At 45.1% G+C, this 23,004-nt stretch overlaps 1 long non-coding RNA gene across 1 annotated transcript; it reads left to right on the top strand.

The window, feature by feature from the left end:
* Nucleotides 1-1,674: 1,674 nt before the first annotated feature.
* Nucleotides 1,675-22,912, top strand: LOC133260719 (uncharacterized). The gene is made up of 6 exons (XR_009740942.1): nt 1,675-2,279; nt 2,935-3,066; nt 3,495-3,630; nt 15,009-15,083; nt 18,751-20,503; nt 20,594-22,912. It is a non-coding gene; the product is annotated as an uncharacterized LOC133260719 (long non-coding RNA).
* The last annotated feature ends 92 nt before the right edge of the window (nt 22,913-23,004 follow it).

Genomic DNA, 23,004 nt, shown 5'->3' on the forward strand with positions numbered 1-23,004 from the left:
CAGGCTTTATTTATTCTTGTATCCTTGGGGTTTTGCTTGTGTATACTTTCTAGTTTCCAAAGTGCTGAAAGATATATTGGGTTTTTTTTTTCTTCCTTCCATGCAGTTTATTGTGAGCCGCTCACAGAATAACTCATTTTAGAAAGAGGTTGCTACAAATGTATCACACACTTTAATTTAGGATTCTCCTTGCTGTCCTGTTAGAACACCAGTCTTGACCTCTGAAATTTGTCTCACCTAATGAAGATTGCAGCAAATACGATTTTTGCCTGAATGTCTACTGTTTTAGAAGGAGGTTTGGGATTGCTTAAATACAGATTAAATCCATTTAATTGAGCAAGTGTATAAGGTCCATTGAAATGCAATCATCAATACTGGAATCTCCCAGGTTGGAGGCTGAGGGGACAGCCAGGATGAATGAGACAGTCTATGCCCTCTATGAGATTTTGGTTTAATTTGAAGGGAGGCTGATGGAGATCAGGGGTTAGCAAACTTTTTCTGAAAAGAGTGATATAGTAAATATTTTAGGCCCTGTAAGCTATAACATCTCTGTAACAACTACTCAATCCTGCCTCTGTAGCACAAGAATAGTCGTAGACAATAGTAAACAAATGGAAATGGCTATGTTCCAATAAAACTTTGTTTATAAAAACAAGCAGTGGGCCAGATTTCCCCCACCAGCCGTAATTTGCTGACACTTGGTTTAGAGTGAGGTTTCTGCCATGAGACTGCCCATGTTACAACCCACTGCCTCCAACTGTGGGACCTTGGTCAACTCACTTAATCCCTCTAAATCTTAGTTTTCTTATCTGTAAGTGGGAATGGGGATAAAAGGTGATTCACAGAAATGTTCTAAAATTGAATGAGATATGGCTTACATAGGGCAACGGCTGACTCCTGGTAAGAACTCAATAAATGTTAATTATTCCCACTAAGCCAAGAGCCCAATCAGAAGCCTCTCTCTGGTGAGGGCATCACAAGGATAGAATTAGAGAAAGGGGATCGTAAACCATAAAGTGTTGTAAAGAAATTCCCTTAGAAATGAAAGGCTTACACAAGGCCCTTGTGAAGAAGGGTGTGAGGATCAGAGAGATTGCCGAGGCTTTTTCTGATAGTCTCTTCCCCCAGCACATATGCCTGGCTTTGCTCTGCTCTCATTACATCTTGTGTGAACTTCTGTTAGGGTCATTGATGGTTCCTCTGAGGAAACCAAGAGTTAACACCTGTCCTCACTCCACCGTGAGCCTCTCCTGGGATTCCAGGACCTCGAGCAGGGCTGGGCTCAGTGTCAGGTGGTTAGTGAGTATTGTTTTTGTATACTTTTCAGTGTTTAGGATTCTAGATGAGTGAAGAAACAGCTCTGCTATAACAGCTCTGAGCTCTCCATAGCCAGTCCTGTTTTGAGGGGTTTTTGGAAGGACCTTCCCATCATGCTGCTAACATCCGTCCCCCTTTCATGGCAGTATCTAAGCTGGCTCTTACTCAGTCTCTGAAAGTCTGTTTTCTTTATTTCTAAAAGTCAAGGACCGATCCTGTAACACTTACAGAATGTTCTTGAATAACCAATTGACCCTGATTATTCAATGAATAATCTTCTTTTACTCGTAGGAATGAAAAACAAAGGGAAGTGCCAAAGGGGAGCAATCCTAGCATGGCAGCTCTGCGGTGGATGGTCGCCTTGCCACTAGACAGAGACCCAGACAAACAAAGTGAGTGGGAGCCAGACAGCCAGCTTTCCAGCGCACCCCCGGGAGGCATCCTCCAGCGCCTTTCCGGCACAGCTTGGAAGGGGCACCAAATGGGGACACGGCTGACATCCGCCTCAGTTCTAACCGCCGCAGATCAATGAACCTGGCACCTAGCTCATCTTTATTTGGGTTGCTTTTGAAAGCCCAAGATAGGGAGAGCCACCGGGCTCTGCAGCACAACGTGCTGGTGGCCTTGGCCACAGGCTCTTCTGCTGGCTGCCTCTCCGCTGTGCTGAGTCATTCTCAACAGGGGAGGCAGCAGGAGGAAAGGGCCTCTTTGCAAAGATGTGGAACCAGCCTAACCATATCCCAGGTCTTTGCGCAAACTGGGTATTGCTGCTCACTTCTGTCTGAGCCATGGAGTCAGGAATGTAGCAGAAGCGAAGAATGGGGGCCTCGTAGAAGAACAAGCCAACGTGTATCAGTGCTGGGGCAAGCTTAGCGCCAGAGGCTGACACACACACTCACAGGAAATGCCCACAGAAGCTCTGAAAGCTTCACACCAGAGCCCTTCTCTACCCTGGATCCCAGGTATGAAGGCTGCTATCCAGTCTTAACCTCTGCAAGCCTCCAAGAGGTTCTGTCACTGCTTCACGCTCTCCCCGAGACCAGGCAGCACTTGCTGGGCTTGCTTTTCTCAAACTCGGCCTCTATCTTTCACCTCAGAACCTTTCCAAGTGCTGCGCCTTCTCCCGGAGCTCTCTTCTCCTCCCAACTCCGCTTCCTCCAGCCTTTTATCTTAGTAACTCAGTATTTAGGTCTCAGTTGAAGTTTTCCTTTATCCAGCTTCACCTAACCCTGCACTGTGGGTCTGTATCTCTCTTCAAACCTCTTACCTCAGCTTGTAATCACATTTATTAGCAATAAGTCAGTAGTTATTGCAGTGAGTGTTTTATCCCCATTGTTAACACAATTCCTGGCTCTAGAGCTGACCTGTTGGGATTTAAATCTTATCTCCAACACCTACAGCTGTATAACAGGGGCAAACCACATCTGCCCATGCCTCAGTTTATGCATCTATAAAATGGGCATTAGAATAGAACTGATGCTTTTGAACTGTGGTGTTGGAGAAGACTCTTGAGATTCCCTTGGATTGCAAGGAGATCCAACCAGTCCATCCTAAAGGAAATCAGTCCTGGGTGTTCATTGGAAGGACTGATGTTGAAGCTGAAACTCCAATACTTAGGCCACCTGATGGGAAGAACTGACTCATTGGAAAAGGACCTGAGGCTGGGAAAGATTGAAGGCAGGAGGAGAAGGGGATGACAGAGGATGAGATGGTTGGATGGCATCACTGACTCGATGGACATGAGTTTGGGTAAGCTCCGGGTGATGGACATTGAAGCCTGGCGTGCTGCAGTCCGTGGGGTCGCAAAAGTCAGACACGACTGAGCAACTGAACTGAACTGACATCATAGAGTCGTTGGGATGATCAATCAAGTGAACCCCTGAGGGGCTGGTTCTGCCTCTTCTCCTTGGTGTTGACACCTGTTTGGACTTCTGCATTCACAGGGATCAGTCAGTTCAGTCGCTCAGTCGTGTCTGACTCTTTGCACCTGTGTACATTCACAGGTATAGTCTGAACCTAAGCCTTAACCACTCCTGACTTCTTGTTTCCACCAACTGGTTTTGCTGTCAGATTGGCTCATTTCTGCCTGCTCAGTCCACGATTTTTCGCTTCAGTCCTGACCCTGTTTCTAGCCCCAAAGCGAACACAGACAATCACCAGCCCTGGCTCTCATCCAGGTTGTGATGCCTGCTCTGGAGGAAGGGGCACAGAGGTGACAGCAGGGAGGAACCGGATGGACCGAGCTCTGGCCTGAGCCAGCACCACCAACAGGCTGGGAGTCCCTGAGGGGCAGAGATGACACGCAGAGCAGTGGTGAGACTCCTAAAACCTGCCTTTCATCACATTTTCCCCTGCTCCCCTCCCTGACCTGGGCAGCAGGCTGTCACGCTCCCCTCCCTTGTGACCTGAAACAGCACTGAGAATTATGTCGGTGGTGTTTCCCACTGTGATCACTCGTCTACTATGTTGTGATGACATTTTACATGTTTAATTTTCATTTTACCTCAAATTAGTTTTTTAAAAATATTTATTTATTTGGTCGTGTCAGGTCTCAGTTGCTGCACACCGGTTCTTCACGTGGGATCTGTCATGTGGGGTATTTCGGGGCAGCACGTGGACTCTCTAGCTGTGGCTCACAGGCTTCGTTGCTTCGTGGTATGTGGGATCTTAGGTCCCCAACCAGGGATCAAACCCATGTCCTCTGCATTGCCAGACAGATTCTTAACCACTGGACCACCAGGGAAATCCCTCAAATTAGCTTTTAATTATAAAAGTAAAATAATTTTACATGAGGGCTTCCCAGGTGGCTCAGTAGTAAAGAATCCACCTGCCAATGCAAGAGATGCAGGAGACCTGGGTTCAGTTCCTGGGTCAAGAAGATCTCCTAGAGGAGGAAATGGCAGCCCACTCTAGTATTCTTGCCTGGAGGATCCCATGGACAGAGGAGCCTGGCTGGCTCTAGTCCATAGCATTGCAAAGAGTCAGACAAGACCGAGGGACTGAGCACACAAGCAAATTTACATGATTTAAAACTGATCAGAAGCATAGAAAAGTTATGAAAAAGCTCTCTCCCAACTTACCTATACTTGAAAGTCCCAACCCTTTCTGGGGGGGGTGTTCACAATCTATTGTGTGTCCATATAGAAGAAAAAGAAGTCACTCAGTTGTGTCCAACTCTTCGAAAGTCCATGGACTGTAGCCCACCAGACATCCACCGTCTGTCGATGGAATTCTCCAGGCAAGAATACTGGAGTGAGTTGCCATTCCCTTCTTCAGAGGATCGTCCCAACCCAGGGACTGAACCCAGATCTCCTGCATTGCAGGCAGTTAGTTTCTTTACTGTCTGAGCCACCAAGGAAGCCCTGTCCTTCTAGAAAAATGTTTGCCAAATATGGATTTATGCAAAAATATCTGTGCAAATGATATATCATACATATTGCCCTGCACAAGGGCACTTCTTTTAATAAAGTTGTACCTTTGTTTCATTTTAAAAGAGACTGAAGGAGAAACAAAGATTCAAAATACCACTTGTCAACCTATGCTGATTTTTCAAGTATTATGGATATATGACTCATTCTTCTCAAGGCAGTAGCATTCTGTTCACAAAATTCAGAAAGGTCATCATTTCAAAACCAAAGAAAAACTTTGGTCTTAAATGGATAATGGTACTTGTACAGAGTAGGCATTTATAACCCATAGTGATACCACAATTGATAACATTATTAGAATATTCTAAAAGAGAAAGCTGCCTAAGAAGAGTTGGTTATTCCTTCGCTTGTGCCTTGTTATCCCTTGAATGCTATAGTCACATCTATATTCCATATTTATAATTGTGTGTTTGCATTTCTTTCTTTTTGAGTCTTATTTAGTTTTCAAGCCGCATGGACTCAATAGTGTCTGGGACATAATATGCAATCAGTCTTTGCCCTGTCAGTCTCTAGGTAAAGGCATAGCTTCAACTCTTAAATATAAACAAGCAACCAAGGATGAGCAGCCTTGAAGAAAGCAATGTCATAAGATCCAGGAAATAGGGGACCTAGCACGAGAAGGAGGTGGAGAGAATAACCAGGATGATGGCAGAAGTCAGTCCTAGGACCACAGCTCTGCAGGAGGCCTTCTAAGAGATCAGAGGTAAAGGAGCAAAGGAACAGAGGATATCTCCAAGGAAAAAGTGTGATTAATAGGTTACCTGGGGCTTCCCTGGTGGCTCAGGGGTAAAGAATCTGCCTGCAAGTGCAGGAGACATGGATTTGACCCCTGGTCTGGGAAGATCTCACATGCTCCACACCAGCTAAGCAGCTAAGTGTGCCCCAACTACTGAAGCCCATACACCCTCGAGCCCACGCTCTGCAACCAGAGAAGCCATCCCAGGGCGAAGCCCACACACCACCACTGGAGAAAAGCCCCCACAGCAACAAAGACCCAGAACAGCCAAAAGTAAATAGATAAATAACATTATTTTAAAAAATAGGTTTCCTGATGTGTTTGATCATGTTGAGGGAAACTTTACAGCTTTGTAAGTGAGTCTGGCTGTAAATTGGTGATAAACACACAACATAAACTAAAGGAATAAAAAAAAATAATAACACAATCCTTAACTCCAAGAAAAACAAGCCCTTCTACAGGAAAGCAAAATAAACAATGCTTGACTAGACATAAAAATATAAACACAAAATAGTAATTTAACAAAAATTTGGGATATAAACATACTTTGGATATAAATATACTTGGAAAATATATGGAGATGGAAGTGAAGTGAAAGTGAAAGGCACTCAGTTGTGTCTGACTCTTTGTGACGCCATAGACTATACAGCCCATGGAATTCCCCAGGCTAGAATACTGGAGTGGATAGCCTTTCCCTTCTCCAGGGGATCTTTCCCACCCAGGAATCGAATCGGGGTCTCCTGCATTGCAGGTGAATTCTTTAGCAACTGAGCTATCAGGGAAGCCCATGGAGGTTGAAGTATAATATAGCTTATCTTTCAGGGTACAAAGTCAAGCAATAATGTCTATAAAATTGGGAAAAATAGCAAAAATTTTCTGTTAAAGCATATTACTTAGACACTATGGTGATTCCTTAGAAAATCAAAATATTAAAAAAAATAAAAAATAAAATCCCCACATAATTCAGTAATTCCTCTTCTAAATATACATCCAGCTTCCCATGTGGTGCTAGTAATAAAGAACCCGCCTGCCAATGCATGAGACATAAGAGACACAAATTTGAGCTCTGGGTTGGGAAGATCCCCTGGAGAAGGAAATGGCAACCCACTCCAGTATTCTTGCCTGGAGAATCCCATGGACAGAGGAACCTGACAGGCTATAGTCCATCGGGTTGCACCAAGTTGGACATGACTGAAATGACTTAGCACACACAACACAAATATATATCCAAAAGAAGTGAAAGCAGGGTCTTGAAGAGGTATTTGTATGCTAATGTTCATTGCAGCCTTATTCACAACAGCCAAAAGTGAATATCCATAGCTGAATATATGGAGAAACAAAATGTAGTGTACAAACACAATGGAATATTATGTAACCTTTAAAAAGAGGGCAGTTCTGCCATTTATGTTCACATGGGTGATTCTGGAGGACATTATGCTAAGTGAAATAAACAAAGAGACAAATACTGTATGAGTCCACTTATATAGATAACTAGTCAAATTCATAGAAACAGAAAGTAAAATGGTACTGTCAGGGGCTGATGGGGAGGAGGGTATGGAGAATGTTGTTCAGTGTGTATAGAGTTGCAGTTTTGCAAGATGAAAAAGTTCTAGAGATCTGTTGCACAACACGGTAAATATAGTTCACACCACTGAACTGTACACTTAAAAATGGTTAAGGTAAATTTTGTGTTATGTTTTTTAACCCAATTTAAAAAGAATCATAATTAAAAGACACTTGCTCCTTGGAAGAAAAGCTATGACAAACCTAGAAAGAGTATTAAAAAGCAGAGACATCACTTTGCTGGCAAAAAGTCTGTATAATCAAAGCTATGGTTTTTCTAGTAGTCATGTATGGACGTGAGAGTTGGACCATAAAGAAGGCTGAGCACCAAAGAATTGATGCTTTCGAATTGTGGTGTTAGAGAAGATTCTTGAGAGTCCCTTGACAACAAGGAGACCAAACCAGTCAATCCTAAAGGAAATCAACCTTGAATATTCATTGGAAAGACCATTGGAAGATGCTGAAGCTGAAGCTGAAGCTGAAGCTCCAATACTTTGGCCACCTGATGTGAAGAGCCAACTCGTTGGAAAAGACCTGATGCTGGGAAAGACTGAGGGCAGGAAAAGAAAGGGGCAATAGAGGATAAAATGGTTGGGTAGCATCATCAACTAAATGGACATGAATCTGAGCAAACTGCTGGAGATAGAGAAGGATGGGGAAGCCTGGTGTGCTGCAGTTTATGGGGTCACAAAGAGTCGGACACAACTTAGCAACTAGACAACAAAAAACCCTCATCAACTGTACAGTTAAAATACATGTATTTTATTGTACACAAGCTATGCCTTAATGAATTTGAAATCAGCAAAAATGAAGAAGCGTGTTACTTAGAGAAAACACTAGAAGAAATAGCTCTTTTTAAAAATCTCTTTAAAGAGGTCATCCCTGGAGATGGGGGAAGTAGAGCAGGGACTACTACTTCATCCTACAATTAAATGTTAAATGGTATATTTTGTTCATATATTGCTCAGGAAAAAATAAACAATAAACTTAAAAAATCCATTCAAGGACATGAGTAAACATTAAGTTTTCAACATAAAAATAGATCAAGACTACAATTCAAGAAATACAAAGAGCTAATGAAAATTTTAAAAATTCAAAGTTATTAATAGCCAAAGAAATCTAATGATGTACTATTTTTCCTATTAAAATAACAAACAGTAATAAAAAAATGATGTCATTCAATGAAGGCATAGAGAGAATGAGATGAAGGTTTTCACATGTCATGGAGCAACCTTCCAAAAGGATACTTTGAGAATGTGTATTAAGGTCCTTGGGGCCATACTTTTTGACCCAGTGGCTCTAGTTTCAGAAGTAATCATACAGAAAATTAAGGATTAAATCAGAGACATGGACAAAAAAATATATACAAGAGTTAATCATTGAACCATTATTTGCAATGTTTTATTATAAAAAATTTCAAACACAGAAAAGTTGAAAGTACAATGAACTCCCATATACTGTTCACCTAGGTTCAACTGTTGACAATTTGTCACAAGTCAAATTGGATGACCTCAGTAGTTAACAGTGGTTATGTCTGGCTATTGGGATTACAGGTAATTTTTACTTTTTATATCATATTTTTTAGCTTTTAGTAAAAACAAACATCAACACTATACAACTCAGCAATCCCACTACTAAGCATATTGTTGTTCAATCGCTCAGTTGTGTCTGACTCTTTGCGACTCCACGGACTGCAGCTTCCCTGTCCATCACCAACTCCCGGAGCTCACTCAAACTCATGTCTATCACATTGGTGATGCCATCCAACCATCTCATCCTCTGTCGTCCCCTTCTCTTCCTGCCTTCAATCTTTCCCAGCATCAGGGTCTTTTCAAATGAGTCAGCTCTTCGCATTAGGTGGCCAAAGTATTGGAGCTTCAGCTTCAGCATCAGTCCTTCCAATGATCTTTCCAATGAATATTCAGGGTTGATTTCCTTTAGGATTGACTGGTTTGATCTTGTTGTCATGGGAGTCTCATGAGCCTTCTCCAAGGCTCTTATAGTTCTTCTGTGTATTCTTGCACTTCTTAGTATCTTCTGCTTCTGTTAGGTCCATGCCATTTCTGTCCTTTATTGAGCTCATCTTTGCATGAAATGTTCCCTTGGGATCTCTAATTTTCTTCAAGAGACCTCTAGTCTTTCCCATTCTATTGTTTTCCTCTATTTCTTTGCATTGATCCCTGAGGAAGGCTTTCTTATCTCTCCTTGCTATTCTTTGGAACTCTGCATTCAGGTGGATATATCTTTTTTTTTTTTTTCTCCTTTGCCTTTCGCTTCTCTTCTTCTCTCAGCTATTCGTAAGGCCTCCTCAGACACCTGTTTTGCCTTTTTGCATTTCTTTTTCTTGAGGATTTGATCTTGAGGTTTCGATCACTGCCTCCTGTACAGTGTTACGAACCTCCATCCATAGTTCTTCAGACACTCTATCAGATCTAATCCCTTTCTATTTGTCTCTTCCACTGTAAAATTGTAAGGCGTTTGATTTGATTTAGGTCATACCTGAATGGCCTAATGGTTTTTCCTACTTTCTTCAATTTAAGTGTGAATTTTGCAATAAGGAGTGCATGATCTGAGCTACAGTCTTGTTTTTTGCTGACTGTACAGAGCTTCTCCATCTTTAGCTGCAAAGAATATAATCAATCTGATTTTGGTATTGACCATCTGGTGATGTCCATGTGTAGAGTGGTCTCTTGTGTTGTTGGAAGAGGGTGTTTGCTATGACCAGTGCACTCTCTGGCAAAACTTTGTTAGCCTTTGCCCTGCTTCTGCACTCCAAGGCCAAACTTGCCTGTTACTCCAGATATCTCTCAAAGTCCTACTTCCTATACCCCGAGGAAAGCCAAAATTGAAAAAGACACATGAAACCCAATGTTCATTTCAACTTTATTTACAGTAGCTAGGACATGGAAGCACCCTAAATGTCCATCAGCAAATGAATGGATAAAGAAGCTATGGTACATATATACAATGGACTATTACTCAGCCATAAAAAGGAATGCATTTGAGTCAGTCCTAATGAGGTAGATGAACCTAGAGTCTATTATAGAGTGAAGTAAGTCAGAAAGAAAAAAATAAATATTGCATACTAATGCATATATATGGAATCTAGAAAGGTGGTGCTGATGAACCTATTTGCAGAGAAGCAGTGGAGACACAGGCATTGAGAGCAGACTTATGGACACAGCTGGGGTGGGGTGGAGAAGGAGAGGGTGGGAGGTACGGAGAGAGCACCACGGAAACATACATCACCACATATAAAACAGACAGCCGATGGGAATTTCTTTATGACTCAGGAAACTCAAACAGGGGCTTGACAGCAACCTAGAGGGGTGGGATGGGAAGGGAGGTGGAAAGGATATTTAAGTGGAAGGGAACATGGGTAAACCTATGGCTGATTCATGTTGACGTTTGGTAGAAATCAGTGCAGTACTGTAAAGCCGTGATCCTTCTATTAAAAATAAATAAATAAAAACACACATCAACAATTCCTAATTAATATTTCAGTGAAAAGAAATTCCTGATAAGTGATCTGTTTATTCAACAGATATTACATGGTGAGTCGTTTCCTATGTGTTATGCCATATTGCCCTCCCACTACTAATACCATTTCTGAGTTCAAAATGCCTAACTTCAGAAGCTTTAGTAAAGTCAGTGGTGAGCTTCTCCAGGTTTTTGTTAACAGTTCGCCTTTGAGAGAAGTTTGTAGGTTGCACATTATTTATCTGAAACTAGGAGTGAGTTTCCCTCTGGGTCAATCTGAAGCTGCATTTATTACTATTTCTTCAATATCTGATGACCTTGGAAATTGCCCTGAATTCCAGCTGGTTGCCTGTCTTAACTGGTCTGAACTACTCCTCCACACTTGCCTGTCTGGCTCTCACATACGGCTCTGGAAGGCCTAGCCTGAACCCCTAGTACCTGATACCCCAGGAGAATGAGAAAGGTGCTCCTCCCACCTCCCATGCCCCTGTAGTGCTGGGGTCTCCTGCAGCATGAGATTGCCCCTCGATCTCCTTACCTGCTCCCAACACCTGGCTCTTGGCTCTTGAGGACAGGATCTGCCTGATCCCAGTGTCACAGGACCGAGAAGACAGGGGGGCCCAGCACCTACTCTGTTGTTTAGAAGATCGTTCCTTTGCTCTGGAAACTATTCAAAATGACTTGTTTTTTGGGGGGGGTTTCTTAACTTTACTGAGAGAAATGCCCGAAGAAGATGTGGTTTCCCATCTGGCTACCAAGCAAGGGCCCAGAAGTTTTGTCCTGCCGCTGATCCGCGAGCCTCAGTTAGGGCAACTTTTTCTCTCCCAGAGGGCAATTTGCGAACAACACGGACCACCTTCCAAAAGTCTGCTGTGGGAGGAAGGCTGGCCTGGGAGGAATCCAAAAGAAAAGCTCTTTTTGAGCTACCTGAGCGGAATCCACCTTCTGAGGAGATTTACCTCCTCTCTGAGCTCGTTTCCTCGTTTGTGAAATGGTTAAGTCTGGACTTAAAGGTGTCTCAGGCTTCTTGGTCAACATGAGTCAGAGCAGGGCCCTTGCCGGAGTCCTAGCTAAGGGTGGAGGGGATACCATCAACCCAAACCCCTAGAAAACACCGGACAAAATTAAGACAAAGGAAATTCAGAGCAGGTCTCCTCCCTGGCAGGCGTCCCCTCCACTTTGGAGAAAAATTAAAAGCCCACCTCAAATGTATGCCAGTTTCCCTGGTGGCTCAGACGGTAAAGCGTCTGCCCACAATGTGGGAGACCCGGGTTCAATCCCTGGGTCGGGATGATCTCCTGGAGAAGGCAATGGCAACCCACTCCAGTACTCTTGCCTGGAAAATCCCATGGATGGAGGAACCTGATAGGCTACAGTCTGTGGGGTCACAAAGAGTCGGACATGATTGAGCGACTTCACTTCACTTCACCTCAGCCTATTTTTTTGCAGAGCATCCCTGGCTAGGGGCCTCAGGGGCACAAGCTCACCTTGACTTGCAGCTGTTGTTGCTGTTTAGTCAGTAAGTCATGTCTGACTGTTTTGTGACCCCATGGACTGTAGCCCACCAGGCTTCTCTGTCCATGGGATTTCCCAGGCAAGAATAGTGGAGTGGGTTGTCATTTCCTTCTCCAGGGGATCTTTCCTACCCAGGGTTCGAACTTGCGTCTCCTGCACTGCAGATTCTTTACCAGTGAGTCACCAGGGGAGGCCTTGCAGCGGGGAAGATGCTTCTAATATATGATTTGCAGACTTGAGAGCTAATTCGTGGTTATGGGGATGGCACAGCTGAGCTGGAAACAGAGTTCTGCACGCACAGCTACCTGATGAACAAGGGTCAGGGGCTCTGTTAGCTTCGACCTCCTGCTAGCTGGCCCGTGCCCAGGGCCTGCCTACCTGGCCAGGCTGCTCGGTCACAGTGAAAGGACAGCTTTGCTCTGGTGGCAGGCTGCTTTGGGGTTGGTACATCTGAATCATTTTCATAAACAGCAAATGGACCTCGGGTTCAGATGCCCACACATCGTGTGTCACAGCAGCCTTCAGAGAAGCGTCACAAAACGGGCAGATGGAAGATCAGGAAGGAAGTTAGGGCACAGGTTAGAAGAGGGCACGTTTCCGAAAAGGTCCTCACAATTTATCTTTTGAAATGCAGAGACAGCTGCGGGGCTTCAGAGGGTGTCGTGCTGGAACGAGCACTTCCTGGGACAAAGTAATTACCCAATGGCTCCCCAGCGCTATGGAGACCAGTGACCAGCGGCAAAGGGCCTCTGACTAATGTGAACTGAATTTTAAAAGGCGCGATTTTGCCAAAAAAAGAAAAGCAGGACAATAATGAAATTCATAAACATTTGAGTATGACATTTATGACTTTTCTTCTTTTGTGCTTGAGATATTTTTCTTTGATGAAATCCAGGGCACAGAGACTTTACATCCTGGCTATTCAGAGTTAAGTATCTCCAACTTTGAGTATGACTGCCTTGTGACAAAACAGAGCGCGGGGCAGGCGTGGAACTTGTAGCTTCAAACTGTCATAAAAACACAGAAGCCATAATGAAGTGTGCCTCCTGGTGCCTTTATTAAAACCTGCTGGCCTGACGCTCCCAGACAGGCCTAGCCCACACCACCTGCTGCAAGCCTGGGTGAGCCGCCAGCCTGGCGTGTGGGGTAGATTTGGGCCCTCTGGCGGTGCCTCCCACTGTCTTTTGCACTGATTTCCTTTGACCTCTAGAGTAATTTGAAAACAGATGATGTTTTGCTATGGAAAGTTTTCCTCTTGGAACTGTGCCCAAGCTTTTGATATGGGAAAATTTTTGCATCAATTGCTTAATAATTCCCAACACACATCGTAAAACCCTCACAATTTAGGGTACTTTAGTTCACCCTACCAAAAATAAATCAATTTATTAAAAACAACAAAGGGAATTTATTTCCCACAGTAAGTTGAGAGAGGGAGAAACCAGCAGGGCCGTCAGTCCCTGGGGCGGAAGAGAAGTTTTTACTCTTCTTTCTCCTTGCTGTTCAGTCACTAAGTCGTGTCCGACTCTTTGCGACCCCATGAACTGCAGCACGCCAGGCTTCCCTGTCCTTCACTGTCTGCTGGAGTTTGCTCAGACTCATGTCCATTGAGTCAGTGATGCCGTCCAATCATCTCATCCACTGTCGCCTCCTTTTCCTCTTGCCCTCACTCATTCCCAGCCATCAGGGTCTTTTCCAAAGAATCAGTTCTTAGAATCAGATGACCGAAGTATTGGAGGTCCAGCTTCAGCATCAGTCCTTCCAATGAATATTCAGGGGTGATTTGCCCTTCCTTGTTTCTAGAGCTGCTAATTTGCTTGTTGAGATTCTCGGACACTGATGGGGTCATGTTCAAGGGCACAAGGTGCCAGGAGTGAGTGGCTCGCTCATCCTCCGTGTATGGTTGAAGTACCCTGAGTGGGGACGTACAGGCCCATCTTCCTTTCTCTTCTCAGTGGGAGGGAGCCGGGAAAGCACTCTCCCTTCCCTGTAGGGAGCGTCTCTCCTTTGCTGCCAAATGGAGAATGAGGATTTGGACACAGGAGGAAACTGAGGGCTGCCCTTCAGGCCGCAGGCCTCTTGGCCACTGTCTCCAACTCATCTCTTTGGATTTTGCACAGAGCAGTGGTTCTCCAACCTCCACAAGCATCTTAATCACTGGAAGACCTTGTTAAAGCCCAGACTGCTGGCCTCCAGCCAGTGTCTGACTCAGAACGTCTGAAGTGAGACCTTAGGATGTGCATTGCTAATGAGTTCCCAGGTGATGCTGAAGTTGTTGGTCCAGGACCACGCTGTGAGAATTATGATAACGTAACATTTTGCTTTCTTTTACAAATTAGATGTTCCCGGTCCCTTGCTGAATACCATCAAAGCCTCTCTCTGACCCCTGAAACGAGTAACAAAATTATTAAATTATCCCAGTAATAGACAATGGATTTTATGATGTAATGATAAAGGACTCAGAAGTTTTTAACCTAAAGAGGAAGAGGCAAAGAATCTCAAGGAGAAAGCTGTCCATATTTCCTACACACAGTTAAAAAGGCCTGAGCAGCTATGAGAGAGGGCCTGGTGGATATGTGGAAGGATTTCCAAGGATGATTAAGCAGGCTCGCTGAAGGGGCCTGGAGAAATCTTATCCTCAGGGGTCTCCAAAAGCAGGATCAATGACTATCACTTGGACTGCTTGAACCTGGATGACAACATGCATTTCTAGAAAAGCTGTGATTAGCTTGACTCTCATCCTCTTCCAGGAACTATGCTACATGCTTTATTTTATTCTCTTAATAATTCTGTAAAATTGGTGCTCATATCACCATTTTACAAATAAGGAGGCAGAGACCACAAAAGCCTCAAGCTCATTACACCTGGAAAGTAGCAGAACTCAGATTCGGATCCATGTCTGTGTGATTCCCTGTCCCAAGTTCTGGTCGTACATAAAGCTGTAACTAGCTATTGGTGGTTTGTATCTTCAGATTAAAGAGTCGTTCCTGTCCCAAGAAGTTGGGAAGAAGAAAGTTCCCTGTAACTGAATGAAAGACGCATGATTGGTAAGTTTTGAAGGGTTGAGGATTAGGGAGTCGGGGTAGAGGATGTTGGAAGCACACAGGCCCTGGCCAACCAGTGAGGAGCTGGGGTGGGGGTGGGGGTGGGGGTACAATATGAAGAGCCTGGACCCCATGGAGCAGATCACACTGAAGAGGGTGGAGAGAAAGGAAACTCAGCTCACAGTTTGTAGCTTTCATAATTTTGCTTGGGTCAGATCTGCTGAATACAGGCAGTATCAAAGTCACCCAGATTCAGTATAGACTCACTCAGGATGGAAGTTTGTTTCTCTCTGATGTGAAAGTCCAAGCTGGTGGAGCAAGGTTCCTTTGTGATAATGTCAGGGGCCCCAGAAGATGTGGCAAGAATACACAGAAAAACTATATGAAAAGGGTCTTAATGACCCAGATGACCACGATGGTATGGTCACTTACCTAGAGCCAGACATCCTGGAGTGTGAAGTCAAATGGGCCTTAGGAAGCATTACTATGAACAAAGCTGGTGGAGGTGATGGAATTCCAGCTGAACTATTTCAAATCCTAATAGATGATGATGTTAAAGTACTACACTCAATATGTCAGCAAACTTGGAAAACTCAGCAGTGGCCACAGGACTGGAAAAGGTCAGTTTTCATTCCAATCCCAAAGAAGGGCAATGCCAAAGAATGTTCAGACTACCCTACAATTGTGCTCATTTCATATGTAAGCAAAGTTATGCTCTAAGTTATCTTTCAAGCTAGCCTTCAGCAGTTTGTGAACTGAGAACTTCCAGATGTGCAAACTGGGTTTAGAAAGGGCAGAGGAACCAGAGATAAAATTGCCAACATTCCCTGGATCATAGAGAAAACAGGGGAATTCCAGAAAAACATCTACTTCTGCTTCATTAACTGCACAAAAGACTTTGTGTGGATCACAACAAACTGGAAAATTCTTAAAGAGGTGGAAATACCAGACCACCTTACCTGTCTCCTGAGAAACCTGTGTGCCAGTCAAGATGCAACAGTTAGTACCAGACATGGAACAGTGGACTGGCTCAAAATTGGGAAAGGAGTATGTCAAGGCTGTGTCTTGTCACTGTGCTTATTTAATTTATATGCAGAGTACATCATATGACTTTCCTGGCTGGATGAAACACAAGCTGGAATCAAGGTTGCGGGAGAAATATCAACAGCCTCAGATATGCAGATGATACCACTCTAATGGCAGAAAGTGAAGAGGAACTAAAGAGCTTCTTGATGAAGGTGAAAGAGGAGAGTGAAAGAGCTGGCTTAAAACTCAGCATTCAAGAAACTAAGATTATGGCATCTGGTCTCATCACTTCATGGCAAATAGAAGGGGGAAAGTGGAAACAAAGGCAGATTTTATTTTCTTGGGCTCCAAAATCACTGTGGACGGTGACTACAGCCATGAAGTTAAGATGTTTGCTCCTTGGAAGGAAAGCTATGGCAAACTTAGCACATTAAAAATTAAAGACATCACTTTGCCAACAAAGGTTCATATAGTCAAAGCTGTGGCTTTTCTGGTAGTCATGTATGATATGAGAGTTGGATCATAACGAAGGCTGAGCACTGAAGAACTGATGCTTTTGTTTTGAGTTGTGGTGCTGGAGAAGACTCTTAACAGTCCCTTGGACTGCAAAGAGATCAAACTAGTCAATCCTAAAGGAAGTCAATCCTGAATATTCCCTTGAAGGACTGATGCTGAAGCTGAAGCTCCAATACTTTGGCCACCTGATGCGAAGAGTCGACTCCTTGGAAAAGACCCTGATGCTGGGAAAGATTAAAGGCAAAAGGAGAAGAGGGCAGCAGAAGATGAGATGTTTAGACAGCATCACTGACTCAATAGACGTGAAGTGAAGTGGAAGTCACTCAGTCATGTCCGACTCTTTGCGACCCCATGGACTTTGGAATTCTCCAGGCCAGAATACTGGCCAGAATACCCACTGGAGTGGGTAGCCTTTCCCTTCTCCAGAGGATCTTCCCAACCCAGGGATCGAACCCAGCTCTCCGGCATTGCAGGCAGATTCTTTACCAGCTGAGCTACAAGGGAAGCCCCAGTAGACGTGAATCTGAGCCTAATCCTGAAGACAGTGAAAGACAGGGGAGCCTGGTGTGCTGCTGTCTGTGGAGTCACAGAGTCAGAAACGACTGAGTGGCTGAACAGCAGCAACAAGGCTGCTCCTGGCCACCTGCCCCCAACCCATTCCACAAACATTACGTTTTCTTCAGGACTTGGCCAGATGTCATTCTCTCCAGAAAATTACTTAGATCCTATAGTTTCATTCTAAACCTCCAGGCCGCTCTCCTGTTATAGCACGCCTCATTTTGCTTATCTTCTTATTTATTTACTTGGCCATGCCCAGCTTCAAGACATGTGGGATCTTAGTTCCCTGACCAGGGATCAAACCTGTGCCCCTTGCAGTGGAAGTGAAGAGTCTTTACCACTGGACAGCTGAGAAGTTCCTCGTATCTTCTTGAGGCTGAACACTATGCTGATTTTGTCCCTAACCCCAGAGCAAAACACAATGTCTGATAAATCTCTTAGTAAGTTTATGTTGGGTCCACTTAAAACTCCAAGAATCAAGTTGTACTCAACACTTCTGTATCATGCACATCACAAGCCAATGGCTAAGAGTTCTGTCCCCTGGCAGGGAATTCACCGCCTGGGTCTGGGCCTGGAGGTGGAGCTCGTGCCTGGCTAGCGCAGAGCTGTCCCCTCTCCTGCAGGCCACATGGGAGGAACAACTGGGCCAGGGAACAACCCCCTTAGAGAATACTCAGGGCTCTCAGCTTTTCCCATTATTTCAGATCTTCTACCTTGTCTCCTGGCTCAGCACCTTATAGACATGCCAGGGCCTTTTATGAAATCCCTTCACAATGGCAATGAAAGGCAAGCAAAGCGAGGCTCCATCCAGCCACTGCAAGGAAAGAAAATGTCGGAGGTGGTTTAGCTTCAAGTCTGAGGACAACAGAGGCCATCAGCTTTTGGCCCTTGGTAATTTTCAGGCATAGCATGAAAAGGTATTTCAAATCTGGCAAAAGATCTGAATCTGTGTCCCAGCATATCTGGAGTCAGAGAAAAAAATATTATTTGCTTCCTGGTATTTGCAAACCCAAGGACCAGACACTGAATGGCTGGGCTGTCTTTCCTTGGATGCAGAAGAACTCAGACGAGAGGATGATACCCACTTGGAAGGGGACAAAGGTCAGAGGTCACTCATTCATTTGTCACCCAGCAGTCACCCTCCTGGTGACTCAGGCCTGCGCCGGGCCCTTCAGAGATCAAGACCCACTCTGCCGCGTGCTGTCACCACCAGGCAGGATGTGACACGCCAAGCTTGTGTGCTACTAAACAAAAAATCTCTACAATTTAGATGCCGTTGCTTACAGTCCACTTGATAAACTATGACCTCCTCGTCTTAGCGGAAGTCAGACAGCCATTAAAAAGCATAGTGACTGTAAGATATGTTGTTATGAGAAGAAAGGAAGCTTCAGGACAGTGTCAGCTTTGATTAGTATGAAAAAGGACCTATCTACCTGTGTGTCTACACACACATACACATGGGCATGTGTGGTCTTAAATGCTTACTGGCTTATTGTTGATGCGCTGGGAAGGGAAATTGGATAATATAAGGTGAGAAGAAGATATAACATTCATTTTATATATATTTCAGGCTTCCCTGGTGGCTCAGCAGTAAGGAACCTGCCTCTCAATGCAGGAAATGTAAGAGACACAGTTTCAATCCCTGAGTTAGGAAGATCTCATGGAGGAGGGTATGCCAACCCACTGCAGTATTCTTGCCTGGAGAATCCCATGGGCAAAGGAGCCTGGTGGGCTACAGTTCATAGTGTCTCAAAGAGTTAGACACAACTAAAGCAACTGAGCATGTATGCACGCACACATAAATATATATATTTCAATAATGTGTGGACCTTTTAAAAAAATCTTTAAAATAATGCTCCTTTTTGAGTTAAAAAAAGGCAACCTGAGGAGGGTTTGAATCCTACTCTTGAATACTCTGCCAGGCACTGGCGTGTGTGCATTACCTCATTTACTCTTCACGAAACCCATGAGGAAGTTACTGTGGTCCCCAAATAATCGGTGAAGGAAGACAGAGCCGCTGTGGAGAGCCAACAGGGAGCTGGCACTCCCGGCCCAGGTGTTGAGAGCGGACTGAGCCTCCATTTCTAGAGTGAGTCTGAGGAGTCAGGCCAGGAAGGCAATGCCCGGTGAAGAGGGCCACAACCCAGCCAGGGGCCCAGGACTGCTTGATGGCACCGGGGTGTCAGGCATTGCTTCCTTCTGATATCTGAGCCCTGGAAAGTGAGGAGGATGAGGCAGGAGAAGAAATGGGGGTGAAGCAGGGGGTGAGAAGCGCATCTGGGCGACAGAGCAGCAAGGGCTGAGGGGTGACGGGGCCCTGCTGGGGCTGCCTGTCCCAGGGTGATGAGCATTGAGGACAGGCTGCAGACAGAGGCTGGAGCCCTTGTGGGAGGCCCCGGGCAGCCCTTGCTGAAGGCAGCCAGGAGCTCCCGCAAGGTTCAAACCAGGAAAGAGGGTGTGTGCCCGCTCCTGCCTCATCATCTTCACCCCTTTGTCTGTCCTTTTTTAACACTGACTGCTGTCTACAAAGGGCTTCCCCTGAGGCTCAGCGGGAAAGAATCCGCCTGCGTTGTAGGAGATGCAGGAGACGTGGGTTTGATCTCTGGGTCAGGAAGATCCCCTGGAGGAGGACATGGCCACCCGCTCTGGTATTCTTGCTTGGAGAATCCCATGGACAGAGGAGCCTGGCGGGCTTACAGTCCACGGGGTCGCAAAGAGTCGAACATGACTGAGTGACGGGGCACCCACTGTCTATAAAATCCTTGTAGCTCACTTGTTTACTCTCTGTGTCCCTCAACGGATATATAAGCTCTGGAGAACTAAGACCACGTGTGTCCTGTGGGCCCCACTGTCTGCTTGCCTAGAGCAGCGCGGGGTATACTTGGGCTCTCAGCATTGAATGAACGGGTGAAAACTGATTGATTGCCATCCTGCTGTGCACCCCATGCCCCAGTCCTCGAATGCAGGAGGGAAGTTAAACACTGAGCTGTTCTATCTCCCCCTAGGTCCACTCCCTGCCTTCTCCACCCTCTCAGCATCCTGGGGGGTGGGCTTGGAGGAGCCCGTAGGGACTCCCTTATGCTTTAGCTTCTTGGAGGGTCCAGCCAATGACAGCACTGGCGGGAGATCAGGGAGAGGGCCTTCCATTAAGCCTGTCTTTTATTCTCTGTATGCTGAAGCTTTGACATCTTTGACTCCATCAGACCCTGGAGTGCGCCTTTCATAAGCAGATAAACCAATCCAGTGTTCCCACTACCAGCTGCCATCTTCATCAGCTCTCCCCTTCTGGGGCCTGGTCCCCTGCCCTCCTCATCTCGGACCAGGTACGAGATGACTAGAGGCAGCCCCTACTCCCCAGTGTTTAGCCTAGCCAATCCCAAGCTTCCTTATCCTGCCTCTCTTTTTCCTTCCAGTGGGAACCACAGGAAAGGCTCTTCCTGGTCATGTTTTCTTCTGCTCCTTCTGCCCCTGACTAGTTATAGAGCCTCCTGTGGACGCCTTACACAGTGGAGTGCCACGCCTCCTATTGCTGAGGAAGCGTGAGTAGAAACAAGTCTTCCTTCACAAGTCATTTCGTGTCTGTGTGTCTTGAGGGACTGGATTAAAACAAGTGCCAGGTACCCGGAAAACTGGGCACAGTTAGGTCGGGGTATGTGTTCCCTCTACACCCTGTTTGTGGAGGGCTGGCTGCACCCCTCAGGTGAGTTACTTAACTTCCCTGAGCTTTGGCTTCCTCATATGTACAGTGGAAATACTATTATCCACCTGGCAGGGTTGTTCTGAGGGATAAACAGACAATGTACTGTATATATCTTCCCAGAAGGGGAGCTTTTTCTCCCTCTGAAAACTTACCCCTCAGAACTAAAAAGGAACTACCTTATATTTTTGTCCCTATAACGAGGTGTGTTTCTACTGTTTCCACTGGAAACAGTGGCTGACTTTATTTTTGGGGGCTCCAAAATCACTGCAGATGGGAATTGCAGCCATGAAATTAAAAGACGCTTACTCCTTGGAAGGAAAGTTATGACCAACCTAGACAGCATAGTAAAAAGCATATTACTTGGCCAACAAAGGTCCATCTAGTTAAGGCTATGGTTTTTCCAGTAGTCACGTATGGATGTGAGAATTGCACTATAAAGAAAGCTGAATGCTGAAGAATTGATGCTTTTAAACTGTGGTGTTGGAGAAGACTCTTGAGAGTCCCTTGGACTGCAAGGAGATCCAACCAGTCCATCCTAAAGAAGATCAGTCCTGAGTATTCATTGGAAGGACTGATGCTGAAGCTGAAACTCCAGTACTTTGGCCCTTGATGCGAAGAGCTGACTCGTTTGAAAAGACCCTGATGCTGGGAAAGATTGAAGGAGGGAGGAGAAGGGGACGACAGAGAATGAGCTGGCTGGATGGCGTCGCTGACTCAATGGACATGGGTTTGGGTGAACTCCGGGAGTTGGTGATGGACGGGGAGGCCTGGCGTTCTGCAGTTCATGGGGTCGCAAAGAGTCGGACACGACTGAGCGACTGAACTGAACTGAACGGGGTGTGTTAGAGGCCCTGTGATAGCCTCTCAGACTCACTTGGTTTCAAGGTAACTCCCAGCTGCCACCGGCGGTGTGCCTTCACACAGGGGTAACGACAGTCTCCCACTTCCTGCTGCACCTTCTTCCCGCCCCTTTGGGGGCTCCCTGCAGACGCTGCCATGTTGCTGTGAGGCCCGTTCAGTGCCCTGAGCGTCCATGGGGCGGGGGAAGCTCCAGCTTCCCAAGGGCCAATATTGACCCCAGGGAGACTAGGAGGGATGAATGTGTGCCCCTCCCCCTACCCGTCCCAAGAAGCAGTTATAAGGCCTTTTGAAGGATGTCTTGAGAGATGGTGCCCTTGATACCAGCAGGGGTGCAGCTCAGGAATGCACCCCATATCTGCTGCTGCCCAGTGCCCCACTCCTGCCTGCGGTTCCCTGATAGACTGGCAGCTGGAAGGCTTTGCTTTCTGTGGAACCCGGGCCAAGATACTTGAGGATTCTTTTCCTTTATTTTGACAAAGTACTATTTGAGATGGACAAATTGTTCTGAGACAATGTTCTGCTGTCAGCTGCAGTTTGGAGTGGTTATAAGGGTTGCCTTACACAATGGATTTTTTCAAAGGAGGCAGATTTAATACAGATATAGTCATAAATCTGTATTATCTCAGGATAATACGGATTTAGTCATAAATCTAGGGATATGACTTCACAAGAGCAAATACTAGATATCATTGAAAACAGGCCTTTAAGGATCACTTTTAAAAGCAATAATAATTTTATAAATACCATAAATACACATTTAGAGAATGAAGAGACACATCTGTACTAAGCCTTACAGAGATGGATATCTGGGGCCTCGGGCACATTTTCATTAACAGCATATTATTATATGGATTCAAAAACCAATGTTATCGCAAAACAACTTAGCGGGAAGTAAAGGTGATGTGTTTTGGAAAACTGTTAGATGCCTCAAAATGTGACTTCGGTTGTGACAAGGACAGAGACAGTAAAGGAGATATGAAGAACTAATGTAGGATGGTTTCATGAATGTGAGATGGGAATATTTAAAAGAAATATTTCTAAGTTAGCAGTATTTCTAAATTACTATAATGTTTGTAATGTCTTGATAAATTCATAAATGTAACAGGTAGACATTTGTCTGTTTCATTTCTATTTCTAAAAGAATATATCCTCACATTGTTCAAAACCTCTTTTTTGAAGCTCCAATACTTTGGCCACCTGACGCAAAGAGCTGATTCATTTGAAAAGACACTGATGCTGGGAAGGATTGAAGGCGGGAGGAGG

The sequence above is a fragment of the Bos javanicus genome, chromosome 14 (genome assembly GCF_032452875.1).
Source record: "Bos javanicus breed banteng chromosome 14, ARS-OSU_banteng_1.0, whole genome shotgun sequence".
In the NCBI taxonomy this organism is placed as follows: Eukaryota; Metazoa; Chordata; class Mammalia; order Artiodactyla; family Bovidae; genus Bos; species Bos javanicus.